The 17,703-nt window shown below is 47.1% G+C and overlaps 1 long non-coding RNA gene across 1 annotated transcript in view; it reads left to right on the top strand.

The window, feature by feature from the left end:
* The window catches only part of LOC117507286, a 31,861-nt gene extending 16,321 nt beyond the window's left edge, over positions 1-15,540 (top strand). Inside the window, exons 2-3 of the long non-coding RNA XR_004559668.1 lie at positions 7,456-7,465; positions 15,528-15,540. This is a non-coding gene — a long non-coding RNA (uncharacterized LOC117507286). The remainder of the gene's footprint in view (positions 1-7,455; positions 7,466-15,527) is intronic.
* The last annotated feature ends 2,163 nt before the right edge of the window (positions 15,541-17,703 follow it).

Below are 17,703 nucleotides of genomic sequence, written 5' to 3'. Positions count from 1 at the left end.
AACAGTCTACATCTGTTTTGTGGACATATGGTCTCCTGTTCGTGATGTTCGTGGACAAGATTTCAAGACGCAGTCAGAGACTGTTGGGTGTCTAGTTTGGTGACCTCAGAGTTGCATATCTGCTGTTTGCAGATGATGTGGTTCTGCTGGCTTCATCAGACAGTCACCTCTGATGCACACTGGGCAGGTTTGAGACCGAGTGTGAAGCAACCAGGATGAGGATTAGCACTTCCAAATCTGAAACCATGGTCCTCTGTCGAAGAGTGGTGTATTGTCTCCTCTGGGTCAGGGGAGAGTTACTGCTCCACGTGCAGGAGTTCAAATATCTCAAGGTCTTGTTTGCAAGTGGGGGTGAGATGGAGCTGAGCCAGACGGCAAGGCTTTTGATTTACCAGTCAATTCATCCTCCTATGGTCATAAGTGTTGAGTAGTCCCTGAAAGATCGTTTGTGGATATCAACTGCGAAAATGAGGTTCCTCCATAGAGAATCAGGGCTAACACTCAGAGACAGGGTGAGAAGTTCAAATGTTCAGAGAGACTCAGAGTAGAGCTGCTGCTCCTTCATACTGAAAGGGCCCAGCTGAGGTGGTCTGGGCATCTTGTGAGGATGCCCTCTGGTCATTTCCCAATGTAGGTCTTCCACGCACATCCATCTGAGAGGAGGTCCTGGAAAAGACCCCAGGACACAACCTATTTTTCCTGTAGATTCCAAATTTGGTGAAAATATCCTTTCAGCTCAGCACTGGGCTGAAAAATCAAAATTAAACAGCACTGGTCTTCAGAGCAGTTCTTGTTGTTAACATGTTATGAAGATTCGACACACAGTTCTTACAGTCACCGTGGCAGCAAAGATGCGAAAAGGACAACTTGTACTTGTTGAACATCAGAGACAGGAAATGATTAATAGGTGATCAAAATTCGCACCTTTTTCGAGACATAAAATGAGTTATGCTTGTGATCATATTACAGTTTATAGATTACATTTAAAATGCCATTCTTCTTTATTTATTTTATTTCAAAATGAGCAGAAATGGACTTCATGTTTTCACATATTAATTGCACATAATTAACTTTGGCTGAGTTACTGGACATCAGCACTTACTGCAGCTTCATGTGCGTCATCCTTCAGCCGGGGGCTCTAATTCACCTTCTACCTCCCAACCTGCACAGAGCTGGAAAAATAATTAGCTGACGACAAATGGTTAGACCTCTGACCTCGTTTGACAAGCTGACGTATGCATGTTTGCGTGTGTGCACACACTCTTGGCGATAAAGGAAGGCTTTATAAGTGATCTCAGACCACTTTATTGAAATTCCATCAAGCAAACTCAGAGATGATATCAGAGAATCAATAATGACTCAGATTGAGTTTCCTGCCCTCCTGCCACATAAGATGCCCAGTTCACTGTTATTTCTACGTTTCTGGATGCTGCCTGCCTGAGTGAGTGCTCTGATCAGAGCAAACAGTTGTTGCTAGGTAGAGGTGGATTATACTGCACATCCACTGTAGGTCTGTTTACACATCGCCAAATGACCGCAAGTATCACTGCGGATCCATCAACTCTAATTTCACAGATTACAATCTCACTGTATTATAATAAGTAATATTTTTTCATATGCACCTTTCAGTTAAAGTAGAAGATATAATATTCTTAACTGTGGTCTTCTTATCAGGTGCCTTTGTTTTAAATGTACCGAATGTCTTTGTACATGCAAATGAGCTTGAACTGCATTAGTTGCACTTCTACAACGTGTATTACATCAAAGAGGGAAAAACTACTTCCGCTTTATGGTATCTCCATCTGTTGTCATTATACACTCTGCTTCTGAAAACTGAACTGCTTCCACCATGAACAAATGGATGAGATGAGAATGTCAGGAAATATGTAAAAAAAAAAAAAAATAGAAGTCACATGTGGATCCCAGGAAGGACATTTAATCAAGGATGAATAAAACTCATCTTTATTATAATAGCCAAGTGGCCTCAGTGTGACTGCATATGTGTGTGTGTGTGTGTGTGTGTGTGTGTGTGGCTTTGATCACGGAGAGACTAGGGAGAGCTGGCATTTGCCATTTGGTATGCTTATGTATTTTGGATCAAGGATGAATGCTGTGATAGGGAAAGCTTAAAAGAGTAATATTTTTGGAGAAATTTGAAATTTTAGCTAACCAATAAACATTGGATGTTATGCTGTAGTGCATGATGGGAGTTTGGGGTATTGGGGTTGTAAATGTTGTTATTGTGGTTCATATTAATTTAACAGTGATGTTAGTGTTATTGATTTATTGTGTTTTGTAGTTCAATAGGTTTATTCAGTTTAGCTAAGTGTCATGTTGCTGGCACCATGAGTGCAAAGTGTACTGCTTTTGATGTCTTCCGTCACCATCTCTGTTTGTGCATGTTTAAAAATAGAAGCACCTGCTTGTGGCAGAATGCAGAAAAGCCAAAAAGCTCTCTGTGAGTGTGTGTGTGTGTGTGTGTGTCTGTCTGTGCGTGCACATGCGTGTGCATGTGCGTGCACACGCGCGTGTGTAACTTTGATCATGGACAAACTGGGAAGGCTAACATTGCCGTTTGGTATGCTTAGCATTTTGGGTCTTGGATGAACGTTGCAAGAACGGAACGTTATAGGACTAATATTTTGGAGAAACTATGGGTATTATCTAATGTTGCTAATTACATTCTGGACTACGCCATTCCACAGGGTGCGGTAAATCATCTTTATGTTAAAAGCGTGAGTGTGTGCATGTGTGATTTTGTTTAGTAAGTTTAATCTAAGTACATAATATAATTGTAAATACATGGATGGCATAAGAAAATGAAAACACTTATTTCCATTGTGATCCATTTTAAAATCAAATGACAAAACAGAAGTAACAATAAAATATATGATAACAAGAACCTAAACAATTTCTACATACATTAAGACAGTAAATTAGCACAAAGAAAATTACGTAATTAACAGGAAATAAAAGGGTTGAGTTCTTCTTCTAAAAACTGTTGAGGTCCAAGGTCTAAGCTTCTAAAAACATTCTGGACTCACATGCCATTCCAAACTCATTATAGAAACACTGAAAAAATTTATTACGTCTTAGGGACAGCTTAAGAAGGAATCTAAAAAGATACTGGTGAATGAGGTTATTAAGATGCTTGATGTTCAATAAATTATGTCAATAGCAGCATCAGAGTGATGCTGAAAAACTAATTCATGCATTTATTTCCTCTAGGCTGGACTATTGTAATTCATTATTATCAGGTTGTCCTAAAAGTTCCCTAAAAAGCCTTCAGTTGGTTCAGATGCTGCAGCTAGAGTACTGACGGGGACTAGCAGGAGAGAGCATATCTCACCCGTGTTGGCCTCTCTTCATTGGCTTCCTGTTAATTCTAGAATAGAATTTAAAATTCTTCTTCTTACTTATAAGGTTTTGAATAATCAGGTCCCATCTTATCTTAGGGACCTTGTAGTACCATATTACCCCATTAGAGCGCTTCGCTCTCAGACTGCGGGCTTACTTGTGGTTCCTAGGGTTTGTAAGAGTAGAATGGGAGGCAGAGCCTTCAGCTTTCAGGCTCCTCTCTTGTGGAACCAGCTCCCAATTCAGATCAGGGAGACAGATACCCTCTCTACTTTTAAGATTAGGCTTAAAACTTTCCTTTTCACTAAGGCTTATAGTTAGGGCTGGATCGGGTGACCCTGGACCATCCCTTGGTTATGCTGCTTTAGACGTAGATTGTGGGGGGGTTCCCATGATGCACTGTTTCTTTCTCTTTTTGCTCCGTATGCATCACTCTGCATTTAATCATTAGTGATCGATCTCTGCCCCCCTTCACGGCATGTCTTTTTTTCCTGGTTTTTTCCCTCAGCCCCAACCAGTCTCAGCAGAAGACTGCCCCTCCCTGAGCCTGGTTCTGCTGGAGGTTTCTTCCTGTTAAAAGGGAGTTTTTCCTTCCCACTGTGGCCAAGTGCTTGCTCATAGGGGGTCGTTTTGACCGTTGGGGTTTTTCATGGTTGTTGTATGGCCTTGCCTTACAATGTGGAGCGCCTTGGGGCAACTGTTTGTTGTGATTTGGCGCTATATAAGAAAAAAGTTGATTGATTGATTGATATTAAACTATACACTCATGTTTTTATGGATATAATACTGTTATAGTACTATTCTGTTTGTTTTTGTGCTTGAATTTAGATATAATCATTTTTACATCGTAATGTGTTACATTATATATTTAATAATATTTTTAGTGTAATAAATGTATGTTTTAACATTGTAACAAACAAATATGTTTTTGTCTCAATTTCTTTTATTACACCATGCATGTATGGCAAATAATAAAATAATCCATCAGTCTGAACCTTTTTTTTTAGCATGTGTTACCTGCCTGAAGAGCAGGAATATTAATAAATTAAATAAAGTTGACTACACCCATCCATTTTCAATACCAGCTTACTCCAGTTAAGGGTCACAGGGGGTTGGAGTCTATCCCAGCAGTCACAGTACAAGAGGCGGGGTTACACCCTGGACAGGACGTCAGTCTATAGCAGGGCCACACACAGACAAACCTCACAATACATGAAATCAGTATTTTCCATACTGTCCTTGACTCAAAATATGTTATTCTCTTCATGAATATTTTCTCTTCCCTATGACTTTACATGACAAATCAATTTCAATTTCAATTTATTTTCATTTATATAGTGTTGTGTGGGCCGCTGAAGAGGAGGTACTGCTGGCCCACCACCACAAGAGGGCGCCCTGCCTGGAGTGCGGGCTCCAGGCACCAGAGGGCGCTGCCGCCTTACGGGAGCAGCCAGGGTGACAGCTGCCTCCCATCACTGGACACAGCTGTTCCACTCAACACAGAGGTATATCAGCAGAACAGCGTCTCCACCTCAGTGCCGAGATATCGCCTTGAGATTAAGGTAACCTTCTCTGCAAGCATATATTGAAGACTCTGATAACCTTGTTAAACCTTTTCAGGACAGCTGACTACAGAAAGCTACTTGCTTGGATAAGTACTCACCTTCCTGTTCATTGTGACAAGAGGTGGAGGCGGCTTCTCCCCTCTCCGTCTACTGGGTGCTGTCGCATCCATACCTGTGTGTTTGTGCTCTTTCCCGCCAGCAGTACCGGATCCGACGAGCGGAGGCAGTGGCCACCTGGGAATTCGGGACTTGGCGGTTCCAGTACTTCTGGGGTTCGGTGGCAGAGGAGATCTGGTGGTTCCGGTTCGACTAGGACGGACGTCTCCTACCTTCGAGCCTGCCCACACGACACCAGCAGATTTCGGCTTAAAAACTCCAAATTATTAATTGTTGTATTGGTTGTGCTCTTTTCACAACAGTAAAACTTGTTATTCACCTTTCTCCATTGTCCGTTCATTGCGCCCCCTGTTGTGGGTCCGTGTACCTACACTTTCACAACAGGATATCTCGGCCAGCGTCATGGATCCCGAGGGGCGTCAACCGGCTGTTGAACGGCCAATGGAAGAACAGGGCGCATCGGCGGCTTCGGGAGGGGTAATCGGTGAGTTGCAGCGGATCCTCACCGCTTTCACCACTCGGATCGATTTAATGACCGAGCAGCACGTTCTCCTAAACCGCAGGGTGGAGGCTCTCGTCGCACAAGTGGAAGCGCGCCCTCCGGGCGCCGCTGCGGCTCTCCCTCCCGAGGACCCTGCGCGTGAGAGTGACGTTCCACTGGTCGTTCAACGGTCCCTTCCTCCGTCCCCAGAAGCTTACATAAGCCCTCCAGAACCGTACGGAGGCTGTGTGGAGACATGCGCGGATTTTTTGATGCAATGTTCGCTCGTCTTCGCACAGCGTCCCGTGATGTACGCGACTGACGCTAGCAAAGTAGCTTATGTAATAAACCTGCTTCGCGGGGAGGCACGCGCTTGGGCTACAGCGCTCTGGGAGCAGAACTCACGGCTCCTTCATACATACGATGGGTTTGTGCGGGAGCTCAGAACGGTGTTCGATCATCCCAATAGAGGAGAGACCGCTTCAACCGCGCTACTGTCAATGAGACAGGGGCGTCGGAGCGCAGCTGCCTATGCAGTCGCCTTCCGCATCGCGGCGGCGAGATCCGGCTGGAATAGCACTGCCCTCCGCGCCGCCTTTGTAAACGGACTGTCACTGGTCCTAAAAGAGCACCTGGTGGCGAAGGACGAACCGCGGGACTTAGATGGGCTCATCGATCTAGTTCTACGACTCGACAACCGGCTAGAAGAACGCCGTCGGGAACGAGGCGAAGGGCGCGGCCAGGCACGCGTCGTCCCTCTCCCTTCCGGTTCCGACCGAGCTCCGCCCTCCCCACGCTCCTCTGTTCCTGCGCTCCGTGCGCCTACGGCTCCCCCTGCTGACAAAGCTATGGACACGAGCAGGGCAACATTTAGGGCACCTGGAGCACAAAGGAGGCGGGCCTACGGAGCTTGTTTTGTTTGTGGCTCGAGTGAGCATCTTGCAAACGACTGCCCCGAGCGGTTAAACTCCAACGCCCGCCCCTAGAGACTGGGCCAGGGGTGGGCCGAAACATTCACGTGGGACACACCCACATTGCCACACGACTCCCAGTCACGATCCTGTATGAGGATTCAACCCTGAAGGCCCCAGCACTGGTGGACACGGGCTCTGAGGGGAATCTGTTAGATAGCAGATGGGCCAGGGAGATAGGGCTCCCTCTGGTGGCTCTTACCTCGCCTGTACAGGTTCGGGCACTAGATGGCTCCCTACTCCCACCAATCACGCATAAGACACCTCCAGTAACTCTGGTGGTGTCAGGTAACCACCGGGAGGTGATCGAGTTCTTTGTGACTCAGGCCACCTCCCGTGTGGTTCTGGGTTTTCCCTGGATGCTAAAGCACAATCCCCGGATCGATTGGCCGTCCGGGGTAGTGGTTCAGTGGAGCGAAACCTGCCATCGGGAGTGTCTAGGTTCCTCGGTTCCTCCCGGCTCCCATGCTAAGGAGGAGGTCCGAGTCCCACCCAATCTGAAGGCGGTGCCGGCGGAGTACCATGACCTCGCGGACGTGTTCAGCAAGGATCTGGCTCTCACGCTTCCTCCCCACCGCCCGTATGATTGTGCCATTGATTTGGTTCCAGGCAGTGAGTTCCCGTCCAGTAGGCTGTACAACCTCTCACGGCCGGAACGCGAATCAATGGAGACCTACATCCGGGACTCATTAGCTGCCGGGTTGATCCGGAATTCCACCTCTCCGATGGGTGCTGGTTTCTTTTTTGTGGGTAAAAAGGATGGCGGGCTTCGTCCATGCATTGATTATAGGGGGTTGAACGAAATCACGGTTCGCAAACCGATACCCGTTGCCCTTGTTGGATTCAGTGTTCACCCCCTTGCATGGAGCCAGAATCTTCACCAAGCTTGATCTTAGGAATGCGTATCATTTGGTTCGGATCCGGAAGGGAGACGAATGGAAGACGGCATTTAACACCCCGTTAGGTCATTTTGAGTACCTGGTCATGCCGTTCGGGTCTCACTAATGCTCCCGCGACTTTCCAAGCGTTGGTAAACGATGTCTTGCGGGACTTCCTGCACCGGTTCGTCTTCGTGTATCTGGACGATATACTCATCTTTTCCCCGGATCCTGAGACTCATGTCCGGCATGTCCGTCAGGTCCTACAGCGGTTGTTGGAGAACCGCCTGTTTGTGAAGGGCGAGAAGTGTGAGTTCCACCGCACTTCTTTGTCCTTCTTGGGGTTCATCATCTCCTCCAACTCCGTCGCCCCTGATCCGGCCAAGGTTGCGGCGGTGAGAGACTGGCCCCAACCCACAAGCCGTAGGAAGCTGCAACAGTTCCTCGGCTTTGCAAATTTCTATAGGAGGTTCATTAAGGGCTACAGTCAGGTAGTTAGCCCCCTGACAGCCCTGACCTCACCAAAAGTCCCCTTCACCTGGTCGGATCGGTGCGAAGCCGCGTTCAAGGAGTTGAAACGGCGCTTCTCGTCTGCACCAGTTCTGGTGCAGCCCGATCCTAGCCGCCAGTTAGTGTTGAAGTGGACGCCTCGGACTCAGGGATAGGAGCGGTGCTCTCCCAGAGCGGGAAGACCGATAAGGTCCTTCACCCGTGTGCCTATTTTTCCCGCAGGTTGACCCCCGCCGAACGGAACTATGACGTCGGCAATCGAGAACTCCTTGCGGTGAAAGAGGCCCTCGAAGAGTGGAGACATCTGTTGGAGGGAACAGCCGTGCCATTCACGGTTTTCACTGACCATCGGAACCTGGAGTACATCAGGACCGCCAAGCGGCTGAACCCCAGGCAAGCCCGCTGGTCACTGTTCTTTGGCCGTTTTGACTTCCGGATCACCTACCGTCCCGGGACCAAGAATCAAAGATCGGATGCATTGTCCCGGGTACACGAAGACGAAGTCAAAACGGAACCGTCGGATCCCCCGGATCCCATCATCCCGGAGTCCGCTATCGTGGCCGCCCTCACCTGGGACGTGGAGAAGACCGTCCGGGAGGCCCTGACCCGTGACCCGGACCCCGGAACCGGACCAAAGAACAGACTCTACGTCCCACCGGAAGCCAGAGCTGCAGTACTGGACTTCTGTCACGGTTCTAAGCTCTCCTGTCACCCTGGGGTGCAAAGGACCGTGGCAGTCGTCCGGCAGCGCTTCTGGTGGGCGTCCCTGGAGGCCGACGTCCGGGACTACGTCCAGGCCTGCACCACCTGCGCCAGGGGCAAGGCCGACCACCGAAGGACCTCAGGGTTGCTACAGCCGCTGCCCGTCCCACATCGCCCCTGGTCCCACATCGGCCTGGACTTTGTCACGGGTCTCCCGCCGTCCCAGGGAAACACCGTCGTCTTCACGATAGTGGACCGTTTCTCCAAGGCGGCCCACTTCGTGGCCCTCCCGAAGCTACCAACGGCCCAGGAGACCGCGGACCTCTTGGTCCACCACGTCGTCTGTCTGCATGGGATACCATCAGACATCGTCTCCGATCGCGGTCCCCAGTTTACCTCGCACGTTTGGAGGAGCTTCTGCAGGGAACTGGGGGCCACGGTCAGCCTCTCGTCTGGGTATCACCCCCAGACCAACGGGCAGGCAGAGCGGGCCAATCAGGAACTGGAGCAGACACTACGCTGTGTGACAGCCGCGCACCCGACGGCCTGGAGTAACCACCTGGCCTGGATCGAGTACGCCCACAACAGTCAAGTGTCATCAGCCACCGGCCTCTCCCCTTTTGAGGTGTGCTTGGGGTATCAGCCCCCCCTGTTTCCGGTGGTTGAGGGAGAGGTCGGTGTGCCCTCGGTCCAGGCCCACCTGCGGAAGTGCCGTCGGGTGTGGCGTGCCGCCCGCTCTGCTTTATTGAAGGCCCGGACGAGGGCGAAGAAACATGCAGACCGGCGGCGGGCCCCGGCCCCCAAGTATCGTCCTGGGCAGGAGGTATGGTTGTCCACCAAAGACATTCCTCTGCAAGTGGACTCCCCAAAACTCCAGGACAGATACATCGGACCCTTCAGAATCCTTAAAGTCATCAACCCCACCGCAGTGAGGCTCCAGCTCCCGGCCTCGCTGCGGATCCATCCAGTTTTTCACGTGTCACGGATCAAGCCCCATCACACCTCACCCCTCTGCACCCCGGGTCCGGCACCACCTCCTGCCCGGATCATCGACGGGGAACCGGCTTGGACTGTGCGCCGGCTCCTCGACGTCCGTCGAATGGGCCGGGGTTTTCAGTATCTGGTGGACTGGGAGGGGTACGGTCCAGAGGAACGCTCCTGGGTGAAGAAGGGCTTCATCCTGGACCCGGCCCTCCTGGCCGACTTCTACCGTCGCCATCCGGACAAGCCTGGTCATGCGCCGGGAGGCGCCCGTTGAGGGGGGGGTCCTGTTGTGTGGGCCGCTGAAGAGGAGGTACTGCTGGCCCACCACCACAAGAGGGCGCCCTGCCTGGAGTGCGGGCTCCAGGCACCAGAGGGCGCTGCCGCCTTACGGGAGCAGCCAGGGTGACAGCTGCCTCCCATCACTGGACACAGCTGTTCCACTCAACACAGAGGTATATCAGCAGAACGGCGTCTCCACCTCAGTGCCGAGATATCGCCTTGAGATTAAGGTAACCTTCTCTGCAAGCATATATTGAAGACTCTGATAAACCTTGTTAAACCTTTTCAGGACAGCTGACTACAGAAAGCTACTTGCTTGGATAAGTACTCACCTTCCTGTTCATTGTGACAAGAGTGGAGGTGGCTTCTCCCCTCTCCGTCTACTGGGTGCTGTCGCATCCATACCTGTGTGTTTGTGCTCTTTCCCGCCAGCAGTACCGGATCCGACGAGCGGAGGCAATGGCCACCTGGGAATTCGGGACTTGGCGGTTCCAGTACTTCTGGGGTTCGGTGGCAGAGGAGATCTGGGTGGTTCCGGTTCGACTAGGACGGACGTCTCCTACCTTCGAGCCTGCCCACACGACACCAGCAGATTTCGGCTTAAAACTCCAAATTATTAATTGTTGTATTGGTTGTGCTCTTTTCACAACAGTAAAACTTGTTATTCACCTTTCTCCATTGTCCGTTCATTGCGCCCCCTGTTGTGGGTCCGTGTACCTACACTTTCACAACATATAGAGCCAAATCACAACAGAGTTGCCTCAAAGCCCTTCACACAGGTAAGGTCTAACTTTACCAACCCCCAGAGCAACAGTGGTAAGGAAAAACTCCCTTTGAGGAAGAACCTCAAGCAGACCAGACTCAAAGGGGTGACCCTCTGCTTGGGCCATGCTACAAACATAAATTACAGAACAATTCACAGAACAATTCACGGACGAATATACAAGAAATGCTATTGGCGCACAGGAGAGGAGGGTCGCCAACACGAATACAACTCCCATCTCTGGATGGAGCTGCACCTTAAACAGAGAGAAAAAAGCAGAATCAGGCATCAGAAAGACAAAAAATACTGTATAATTTGCCAGCATTAAACAACAAGAAAAACAGAGAAATACTAAGGTGGTCGCCGGCCACTAGCCCTAAACTTCACTAAAAGACCCAGAATTTAGGTAAAGTTGAGGCCGCGGCCCGCTCCAATTACTAATAAATGAATTAAAAGAGTAAAAAGCGTAAAACAAAACTGTACCAGTATGCTAGCCATATGAAAGGGAAAATAAGTGCGTCTTAAGTCTGGACATGAAAGTCTCTACAGAATCTGACTGTTTTATTGATGCAGGGAGATCATTCCACAGAACAGGGGCACGATAAGAGAAAGCTCTGTGACCCGCAGACTTCTTATTCACCTTAGGGACACAAAGTAGTCCTGCACCCTGAGAACGTAAAGCCCGGGCCGGTACGTAAGGTTTAATTAGGTCAGCTAGGTAGGGAGGTGCCAGTCTATGAATAATTTTATAGGTTAGTAGCAGAACCTTAAAATCTGGTCTCACTGAGACAGGAAGCCAGTGAAGGGATGCCAAAATGGGTGTAATGTGGTCGAACTTTCTGCTTCGTGTCAAAAGTCTGGCTGCAGCATTTTGAACCAACTGGAGACCCCTAATGCTAGACTGCGGTAAACCAGAAAAAAGAACATTGCAGTAGTCCAATCTAGAAGAGATAAATGCATGGATCAGGGTCTCAGCATCAGCCATAGACAGGATGGGATGAATCTTTGCTATATTTCGCAGGTGGAAGAAAGCAGTCCTAGTAATATTTCTAATATGGAGGCCAAAGGACAACGAAGGATCAAAAATTACCCCAAGGTTCCTCACTTTGTCAGTGTGATGTATGACACATGAGCCGAGGCTGAGCGATAACTGGTGAAATTGATGCCGATGTCTCACTGGACCAAGAACCATCATTTCAGTCTTATCAGAGTTTAAAAGTAGGAAGTTTCTAGACATCCAACTTCTCACTGCTGCAAGGCAATCTTCTAAGGATTTTATGTGAATGAGATTACCAGCAGTTATCGGCATGTATAACTGAGTATCATCTGCATAGCAGTGAAAGGTAATCCCAAAACACCGCAGTATGTGCCCAAGGGGTGCTATATAAAGGGCGAAAAGCAGGGGGCCTAAGCGGACCCCTGTGGAACCCCAAATTTCATGTCACTAAGGTTAGAGGTAGTGTTACTGTACAAAACACAATGAGAACGACTGGTCAAGTATGACGTCAGCCATGCAAGGGCACTCCCAGTAATCCCAAAATGATTTTCCAGCCTATCAAGTAGAATATTATGATCCACTGTATCAAATGCAGCACTGAGATCTAACTCAACAGAACCGTAGTGGTGTCCGAATCCATTGTAAGCAGAAGATCATTCACCACTTTAGTGAGAGCCGTCTCTGTGGAATGATATTTTCTAAAAGCAGACTGCAGTGGCTCAAAGAGATTATTCTCAGTAAGATAGTCTACGAGCTGCCGTGACACCACTTTTTCCAGAATTTTAGAGAAAATTATAGATTTGATATTGACCGATAGTTTGTCAATACACTAGGGTCAAGATTAGGTTTCTTAAGTAATGGTTTAATCACTGCAGATTTGAAACATTTAGGAACAGATCCAGAAGTTAAAGAAAGATTAATAATTTCCAGCACAGTCGGCCCAAGAGTGGGCCACAGGTCCTTAAACAGTTTTGTTGGTATAGGATCAAATAAACAGGTTGTGCTTTTTGTTTACATTACGAGTTTTGTCAGCATGCCTAGTGAGATACTGTCAAATTCTGTAAATCTAGGTAATACCTCAGTAGTGGCGCCCACATCAATAGCAGGGTGTAGTGCCTGGATTCAGGCATGCTGGGATATGTTTAACCTGATGTCTTCTATTTTCTTCCCAAAGTAATCCAGGAAATCTTGTGCTGTAAAAGGAGAGCGAACTACAGGTGGTTGTCCATGCAAAAGTGTTGCCACCATGTCGAACAAGAACTTTGAGTTATGCTTGTTTTTGTTGATCAAATCAGAGTAGCAAGTCCGCTTTGTAGCCAATAATGCATGCTTATAGTCTAAGATAGCATCACGCCACGCAAGGTGAAATACTTCTAATTTTGAATGACGCCATTTCCGTTCTAGACCTCTTGCTTTATGCTTGAGGTCACGCAGATAATCATTGAACCAAGGTGACTGTGATTTGGGGGAGCGCGGTTTTAACACAGGTGGTGAAATCATGTCAAGTGTAGTTTTGAGCACTGAGTTTAAACTATCCATAAGTCTGTCTACTGACTGGGTATTTGTCAAATGTGAAGCTAAGACATCAGGCAGTCTAGCTTCGAGTTCAGTCTTAGTTGAGGAGTTGATGCATCGCTGTAATGATATATAAGGTTGTTGTTCCACTAAACACGGCAGCAAAACTGTAAACTTAATAAGTGAGTGATCAGACACCACTGATGTAAGAGGCATGATGTCAATATTCGTGACACCAATACCACATGCGAGAACCAGATCCAGGGTATTTCCACTAATGTGCGTCGAATCCTGAATGCATTGCCGAAATCCTAATCATTAGGATTTCGGCAATGCATTCGGGATTCGACGCACATTTATGGAAATTGTGGATGCATTAGGACCTAATGCATCCACAATTTCCATAAATGATTTGCAGAGGGGATCAGAAGGCTTATTTATATGAATGTTAAAGTCACCAATGATCAGAATGTTATCTACACTAGCTGACAAGTTAGAGATGAACGCACCAAATTCATCTAAGAATTCAGAATATGGGCCAGGAGGCCTATATACAGTGACAAAATAATATGACTGATTTCTAGTCTTCTGACCTTGGCAATGTGTAATATCCTGAGCAGAGCGGAGAATCCAGTGCTCAAACGAGTGATATTTGTAACCCCCAACAGCTAATAAGGTAAACCTAGATTTATAAATAAGAGCAACACCCCCGCCTTGCTTCACATTACGAGGGACGTGACTAAATGTATATGTTGGTGGGCAGCCTCATTTAAGGGGAGGACAGCTGTAGGTTTAAGCCAGGTTTCACATAGCCCAACCATATCTAAGTGATGATCAATAATTAGATCATTGATCAACAATGATTTTGAGGACAGTGATCTTATGTTAATGAGACCCAGTCTAAGGACCTCAGTGGGGTTGACAGTTGAACTGTTTGGGTTTAGGGGTGGTTCCAGAGTAGCATATATAAGATGCCTAGAAGTAGGTTTAGGTTTAAGACATTCCACACGCGTTATAGGTAGCAGACACGAAATCTTTGCTATTGCTGGAACAACCACTGGGCCATCCTCAATTTCAACATCATCCAATATAGTAATGGGTATTAAGTTTGGAAAGCATATCCCTATATGATTTTTATGGACACGACTACGGAAGCAGGCCACAGTCTCATCTTGTTGAAATTCCCTCCTTGGCAAATAAACTGCACTATCACCATAGTAGATTTTCTGCACTAAATTCCCCGCTAAGCTAATGGATTCCACACCCACATTTGTCATAAGCCTTGCAGGGTCTCTAATCACCTGCTCCATGGCCTGCTGTAGATTCCTAATGTTACCCTCCCTGGTGGATTTTCTGTTTATAGTGTATGTAAAACACACACACACACACACACACACACACACACACACACACACACACACACACCACACACACACACACACACACACACACACACACACACACACACACACACACACACACACACACACACACACACTCATCTTCAACCGCTTAGTCCAATCAAGGGTCTGGAGCCTATCCCAGCAGTCATAGAGCGCAAGGTGGGGTACATCCAGGACAGGGCGCCAGTCTGTTGCAGGGCCACAAACAGACAAACAAATACAAGCACACCCACTCGCACACCTATGGACAATTTAAAGTTTCCAGTCCATCTAACCCGCATGTCTTTGGACGTGGGAGGAAACCGGAGCACCCGGAGGAAACCCACGCAAACACAGGGAGAACATGCAAACTCCACACAGATTGGCCACAGGCGGGAATTGAACCCATGACCTTCTTGCTGTGAGGCAACAGTGCTAACCACTAAGCCACTGTGTTGCCCCTGTATGTAAAACATTGATGCATAAATGAATCTACAGTATAAATGCTGTAAAAGTGTATATTCTTTTGTGTGTGTGTGTGTGTGTGTGTGTGTGTGTGTGTGTGTGTGTGTGTGTGTGTGTGTGTGTGTGTGTGTGTGTGTGCAGTACACCATTGTGCAAATTGCCCCATTCAACTTTAATTTTAATCATTTTAAAAGGTTGTTTACTAATAGGAAAATTCAATATTGTGTGACTCTATTTCTATTTGATGATCACTGCAGTAGTTTTGAGTGCCAAATGTTTAGAAGTATCTTTCTAACCCTTCATAACCCTTCATAACCCTTCCAAGGTTCATGTATTTTAGTCACATTCATCCTCATTCCTTTTGGATTTATCATTACATAGTGTGCTTCTGGGTGAGACTTTGCATGTTCACAGTGCTGAAACAGTTCTATTTAACTGATGGCTTAACTGATGGCTATAATGAGATCGTCCCAGGTTACCCACTGCTACTTTTATAAATGTGCATGTTTCAGAAGGAACCTTTACCTACTTTGTTCCAATTTTGTGGAACAAAGTAAAAAGTTATTATTAACTGTGACTAACTACAGTAACTATATTCATAAAATCACATAACTATTTTGTTCCTTCAGTCTTGTGAATATCTTACAATAAATTATTGAAATATGATGATGGCTAGACAAATATAGTGGGCATTAATTTGAACTGCCATACTTGCCAGTAGGGTCAGTCTAAAGCCCCATATACATTACAGCAATGCTGCACCTTAGCATCGCTTTTGCCCAATGTAGGAAAAGGAACTATGGATAATCAACCAGCATACAGCCTTTTGGAAGTTATAACTGACTGACTAATGTGACAGTTGCAGACAGCTGGTGTTCTTGAACCATGATCTTTGTTTTTATATATTATCACCGTGGGACAGATAAGATGTGGAGGAAAACAGTTTCCACACTGGACTTTTCCTACGCTGTGCTATCTGGTAAGGCAGACATGCACATGCGGGTCAACATCACACTATCATGTAGCATTTCTGCACTCTACCCAGGTCTTATCTCTTCATTCCTGGTGCAAATATACTGTGGCCATTTGTCCCTTTAGACAGTTCTATTCTTGCTGTCTGTCTGGATTATGAAATGGTACAAAAAGAAAGTAGGAAATAAAAAGACATCTTTGATGATGATGATCATTGATCAGACTAGTCACTACCAAGCCCAGGAGCTGAAAAGCTGACCGAAGACCAAGAGAATGTTTGCCTGTTGCTATGTGCATAACATCCTGCATGTTGTGAAGATACATGTATGTGTGAATCTGTGTCTGTATGTTTTTGGTCTTGTATATTACATTTGTGTAATTTTGTATTTTGTGTGCTGGAACTTGAGGAGGGTTTTGCTTTTATGTAAATTAAATTATCTTGTCTCTGTCTAGGCAATGCCTCTTCCCAGATTTCATTACGAGCCAGACAATGCCCACTTCAGATTGTGTCAAAATGTGGTTATAACTGTAACTCTGAGCTCACAGAAGACTTTATGGATCAGAATGACCATCTTGGATCTCTACAGACCAAGAACATCAAAGGAATTTTTGTTGGAGTAGGCAAAGTTTTAGCAATATACAACTCCAAATCACAAAAAGTTGAGATTGGATGGGAAATACAAATTAAAAAAAAGGCAGTGATTTTGGCATTTCAATTTATTAATTTACTTCATTTATATAGCGTCAAATCACAATAAAGCTGTCTGAAGGTGCTTCACACAAGTAAAGTCTAACCTTACAAACCCCTAGAGCAAGCACACAGGGGACAGTAGTAAGGAAAAACTTCCAATGATGACTGGAGGAAGAAACCTCAAGCAGACCAGACTGAAAGGGATGACCCTCTGCTTGGGCCATGCTAATGACACAACTGATAATGCAAATATACAGGAAATTTTGTTGTGTGGGCCGCTGAAGAGGAGGTACTGCTGGCCCACCACCACCAGGGGGCGCCCTGCTTGGAGTGCGGGCTCCAGCACCAGATCCCGAAGAAGTGACAGCTGTCATTCTCTCCCTGCACCAGCTGTCACTCGTTTATCATCATCAACATCACACCATAAAAGCCGGACTGCAACTCCACCTCCTTGCCGAGAATCGACTACCATTCCTGAGGTAATCCTTCTCTGCAGTATTTGGATTAATCCACATTTTGATCTCTGTTTGCAGCCGTTTATTCCTGTGGGACAGTTTTGTTGGAGCGGCGTGTTGTGGGAACCGCGACGTCTTCGCCTCCCACTCCCTCCAGACAAGTGACTGACAGGAGCTGCTTAAGTGTATGATTGGAGGTGGAGGTGCTCCCTCCCATCAGTGTTGGACTGTGTATTACTGAGTGTGCGGACTCACACTCACACATCCTGTTTTTGCTCTCTGCCAGCAGTACCAGGGTCGACAGCCGGGAACAGAGGCCACCTGGGGACTCGGGACTTGGCGGCTCCGGTGTTCTTCAGACCGTTGGTGGTGGAAGCCGTGTGGAGTACGGCTTCTCTCTCGTCGGGGGGGTCTCCTATCTTCGAGCCTGCCACACGTCACCTGGTGCTAATTGACTGTGCATATTTTCTGTATCTTTTCGTTGTGTAGTGTCACAACATTAAATTGTTACCGTTTGGTTTATTCATTGTCCGTTCATTTGTGCCCCCTGTTGTGGGTCCGTGCTACGACACCTTCCCAACAAATTTTTGGGTGTCCATGCTGGTGTACAGGACAGGAG

This window comes from Thalassophryne amazonica, chromosome 3 (assembly GCF_902500255.1).
Source record: "Thalassophryne amazonica chromosome 3, fThaAma1.1, whole genome shotgun sequence".
NCBI classification, from domain to species: Eukaryota; Metazoa; Chordata; class Actinopteri; order Batrachoidiformes; family Batrachoididae; genus Thalassophryne; species Thalassophryne amazonica.
The sequence above is the reverse complement of the archived record's forward strand: the minus strand, read 5'-3'. Positions and strand labels throughout refer to the sequence as shown.